The 5,344-nt window shown below is 46.1% G+C and overlaps 1 non-coding gene across 1 annotated transcript; it reads right to left on the reverse strand.

Annotated features, from left to right (window-relative positions):
• Window positions 1-3,605: 3,605 nt before the first annotated feature.
• On the reverse strand, window positions 3,606-3,680 carry Trnal-caa (transfer RNA leucine (anticodon CAA)). The gene has a single exon. It is a non-coding gene; the product is annotated as a tRNA-Leu (tRNA).
• Window positions 3,681-5,344: the final 1,664 nt, after the last annotated feature.

Consider the following 5,344-nt stretch of genomic DNA (forward strand, 5'->3'; position numbering starts at 1 on the left):
AAATGGCTCTGAGCACTATGGGACTCAACTGCTGAGGTCATTAGTCCCCTAGAACTTAGAACTAGTTAAACCTAACTAACCTAAGGACATCACAAACATCCATGCCCGAGGCAGGATTCGAACCTGCGACCGTAGCGGTCTTGCGGTTCCAGACTGCAGCGCCTTTAACCGCACGGCCACTTCGGCCGGCAAACATCAAGTAAGTTGGCCTTTAGTTTATGTGGCTGAGCGACATTTTAAGAGCCGTTTCACTCGCTAGATGATTGCGGAACTTACACAACCGTTAATCGAAAAGTACACTCCTGGATATGGAAAAAAGAACACATTGACACCGGTGTGTCAGACCCACCATACTTGCTCCGGACACTGCGAGAGGGCTGTACAAGCAATGATCACACGCACGGCACAGCGGACACACCAGTAACCGCGGTGTTGGCCGTCGAATGGCGCTAGCTGCGCAGCATTTGTGCACCGCCGCCGTCAGTGTCAGCCAGTTTGCCGTGGCATACGGAGCTCCATCGCAGTCTTTAACACTGCTAGCATGCCGTGACAGCGTGGACGTGAACCGTATGTGCAGTTGACGGACTTTGAGCGAGGGCGTATAGTGGGCATGCGGGAGGCCGGGTGGACGTACCGCCGAATTGCTCAACACGTGGGGCGTGAGGTCTCCACAGTACATCGATGTTGTCGCCAGTGGTCGGCGGAAGGTGCACGTGCCCGTCGACCTGGGACCGGACCGCAGCGACGCACGGATGCACGCCAAGACCGTAGGATCCTACGCAGTGCCGTAGGGGACCGCACCGCCACTTCCCAGCAAATTAGGGACACTGTTGCTCCTGGGGTATCGGCGAGGACCATTCGCAACCGTCTCCATGAAGCTGGGCTACGGTCCCGCACACCGTTAGGCCGTCTTCCGCTCACGCCCCAACATCGTGCAGCCCGCCTCCAGTGGTGTCGCGACAGGCGTGAATGGAGGGACGAATGGAGACGTGTCGTCTTCAGCGATGAGAGTCGCTTCTGCCTTGGTGCCAATGATGGTCGTATGCGTGTTCGGCGCCGTGCATGTGAGCGCCACAATCAGGACTGCATACGACCGAGGCACACAGGGCCAACACCCGGCATCATGGTGTGGGGAGCGATCTCCTACACTGGCCGTACACCACTGGTGATCGTCGAGGGGACACTGAATAGTGCACGGTACATCCAAACCGTCATCGAACCCATCGTTCTACCATTCCTAGACCGGCAAGGGAACTTGCTGTTCCAACAGGACAATGCACGTCCGCATGTATCCCGTGCCACCCAACGTGCTCTAGAAGGTGTAAGTCAACTACCCTGGCCAGCAAGATCTCCGGATCTGTCCCCCATTGAGCATGTTTGGGACTGGATGAAGCGTCGTCTCACGCGGTCTGCACGTCCAGCACGAACGCTGGTCCAACTGAGGCGCCAGGTGGAAATGGCATGGCAAGCCGTTCCACAGGACTACATCCAGCATCTCTACGATCGTCTCCATGGGAGAATAGCAGCGTGCATTGCTGCGAAAGGTGGATATACACTGTACTAGTGCCGACATTGTGCATGCTCTGTTGCCTGTGTCTATGTGCCTGTGGTTCTGTCAGTGTGATCATGTGATGTATCTGACCCCAGGAATGTGTCAATAAAGTTTCCCCTTCCTGGGACAATGAATTCACGGTGTTCTTATTTCAATTTCCAGGAGTGTATGTGGATGAGCTCCGTGTGAGCTGGTTAAATGTTGACTTCGCAGTGAAGTCTTAGTTATAACTGTACTGGTTGTTCTCTAATTGATTATTAATGGTATTAAGTGATTGAAAACTGCACCTAAGTAATATTACTATTATAGGTGTACCATCTATAAACGGTTTCAATTTAAAGGTCAGTGATTGCTGTGGACGAAACAATTTGTAGACTGATGCACGTGTGTCTGGTGCAAGGATACTGCCTTGTAATTTTGTGTGTGTTTCAGAGAGTTGCAGTTGTCCTGTGTTTGTCAAAAGCTGCTGTGAGTGCCAACGCCTTGGTGGGGAGTGAGGTGTAACCCGCAACCTAGGTCCTGCTGTGTTAACGAAACCCTGCCACGGCTGGATTGCTTTGGGCGAAAACCCCATACCAAAAGTTTAGTATATCTTTTCTTTCCGTCAATGCGCGTGAACCGCGTTTTGTAATTTGACTGTGATTTTCTAATGTTTAAACAAATGTTTTTTTGGGTTACATAAAGATAGACCTTCGACTAAGTAAACGTTAGCAAACAGAACAGGTGTAAAGTAATTAAATTCTCTCTACCGATTGTGGTGTAATTTTGGGCTAATTGCAGTGATCTGTCTCTGTAGTAATAGACAGTCCACAGTGCTTGTTGAGTCGATGTCACATCTCTATTTAAGTTCCAGTGTGTAGTCACGTAAAATGTAATGTGGGTTTCTTTCATGGCAATCTTTCTTGTTTCTGTTACATGTCCATGTTCTAGTGAATTTCGGTTAACCACGTGAGTTTTAAGTGTTGTTTGGGCCGTGTTGGGCCGTGTAGTAATCAAATGTAGTTAAGTGGCTGGCCACTCTCATAGGGACTGTACTGTCAGTTGCAAACTTTTGTTAATTGTGGCGAAGCCATGGCAATACTTTGTTAGCTAGTTGTTTCTTAACTGATTTCATATGCGTTTTATGGTTATACTTGTTGGGTTCTGATAACTGTCTTGTTTCAACAAGAACTTGTACTAAGTAACTGCTGCAGTGTACTGAAGATTGTGGGGAATTATCTGAAGGAACGTTGCGTTAATAAATTATGTGTAGATCAAAGTATGACTACCAGCCATGATTCGCCATTCCGTTTCCCGTCCTGATAATAGTTCTGGTATGGATTTTGCAAGGTCTTATTAAAGCGGCCACGTACCAGTACTCGTATATACATTTCTATGATTTATGTGTCATTTATGTGTCTCCTTTCTTGTAAAGAAGATTAATTGCAGGATGTCCCAGGTTTGAGGAACTGTCTTCCTCCGCAGACATTCTACAAACAATTTTAAAATTCCTTCAACTGCTTGCAGTGCTACATATTACAGTGAAATAATTAGGTTTAGTTTCATACTCAAGTCACTTTTGTACATGATTACGTTCCTGATAAACACTTAGTCTTATTTTTACCAGTGTTTCTAATTTTCTGTGTCTTCTTGCTATACTTAAAAGTATTTTTCGTAGTTATCTTTCTCAGAGTTTCTCGTTTACAATGAAACATGCTTTTTTGAGTTCTGGACGATATTAATCAGGAAATTGTCCTCAGGCCTATGTTAAAATACTGCCAGTGTAACAGCGGATAGTACCTATGGTCTCTAAAGACCGTGCCGAACTACAACAAAATAGAGTATTATGGCTCGGAAACGTCTTTTCTTCGCCTTCTAAAAGACATCGGTTTAAGTCCAGAAAATGTGAAGATGGAAGTAAATTTGCTGTGGAACCAAGGGATATCATTCGCGAGATGCTTGTGCATTTATTGCATACGGAGGGGAAATGCCTGTGGTTTATGCGGACGAAACCTGGGTTTGGGAACGCAATACGAACAGATATATTTCGAAACTTCCTGGCAGATTGAAACTGTGTGCCGGACCGAGACTCGAACTCGGGACCTTTGCCTTTTGCGGGCAACTGCTCTACCGACTGAGCTACCCAAACACGACTCACGCCCCGTCCTCACAGCTTTACTTCTGCCAGTACCTCGTCTCTTGCGTTCCCGAGTTCGAGTCTCGGTCCGTCACACAGTTCTAATCTGCCAGGAAGTTTCATATCAGCGCACACTCCGCTTTAGAGTGACAATTTCATTCTAGAAACATCCCCCAGGCTGTGGCTAAGCCATGTCTCCGCAATATCCTTTCTTTCAGGAGTACTAGTTCTGCAAGTTTCGCAGGAGAGCTTCTGTAAAGTTGGGAAGGTAGGAGACGAGGTACTGGCAGAAGTAAAGCTGTGAGGACGGGGCGTGAGTCGTGCTTCGGTAGCTCAGTCGGTAGAGCACTTGCCCGCGAAAGGCAAAGGTCCCGAGTTCGCGTCTCGGTTCGGCACACGGTTTTAATCTGCCAGGAAGTTTCATATCAGCGCACACTCCGCTGTAGAGTGAAAATTTCATTCTAGAGATATATTTCGCTTACCTCCAGGGAAATGGTGGCTTGAACAGAACTACAGGTATTCTTGTTTAGTATATGCCGGTGTTTTAGGTGGTAGATACGATGTTGAAGAGCCTGTAACAGCTGCCAATTTAATATTTTTGGCAGACAGGGCATATTATCGGTCCTATCAACGTGAGCTGTCGGGAGAAGAATTGAGGCGGCGGTTTCCAGGTACGCGTATACTGACGAACACGGAGTCTCTCATGACACAATGGCATTTACAGGTGACTCGATACGAGACTGATAAAGCAGTTGTTACCAAAATTAATGTTACAATTTTCTTAACAACTTTATCATTAGTAGTTTGTACGAGGCCCTAAACATTTTCGTGGCATAGGCGGAACAATTTAATATCTCTTACAGTATTTTATTTTTTATCTCGGTATGTTATGTTTTCTAGATAAAATGTGTTCTGTAAGGTTCCATATACTTCGAAAATCTTTATCGTATTTATCATGTCAAATATGTTGCTGTTTGCAGAGCTGAAGTATATATATCCTTCAGTTCTGGAAACAGCCAGAAACAGTCTTCAAGCAATATATATATATATATATATATATATATATATATATATATATATATATATGAGGTGGCGCTCCGTCTGACATAAATCACAGTCGTTGTGTTCCTGCAAGTGTAAAGTTCTCCAATGGCGCTGGAAACTAATAGCGAAGAAATCGGTGGTACACAGCGCCTGCTAATCTGTTTGGTAAAGTGCATGGCCTTATGAGTCTGCCGCCGACGGTACCTGCCCACACATAGATACTAAAGCGATTTTGATGCCCCACCCCTATGACTGCTCGAGGATTTGCATAGCTCACAAGTGCGCGTTGTGGTACTGCACAATTAAACTACAACACTGCACAGAATACAATACGTTACAAGTCACAAGCAAGTGACCCATACCTCAACGGGTATTGGTTTCAAAACATAAAATTATAGGAACATTTCTTGTTCTTTCGATCAATGATTTCTTGCAGGAATCCGTCACCCTTCGTGTTTTTTTATATTTTTTATTTTTTTAAAGGAAGGTGGTATGGAAAGAGGGCTGGCAGGGGCGGCGGCATAAAAAGGAAAAATGTGTAGGGGAGCCAACAGCACCCGGTGCTCCCAGGCGGTCACCCATCCAAGTAATAACCGGGCGATGTTGCTTAACTTCGGTGACCGGATGAGAAC

This window comes from Schistocerca serialis, chromosome 9 (genome assembly GCF_023864345.2).
Source record: "Schistocerca serialis cubense isolate TAMUIC-IGC-003099 chromosome 9, iqSchSeri2.2, whole genome shotgun sequence".
Classification (NCBI taxonomy): domain Eukaryota; kingdom Metazoa; phylum Arthropoda; class Insecta; order Orthoptera; family Acrididae; genus Schistocerca; species Schistocerca serialis.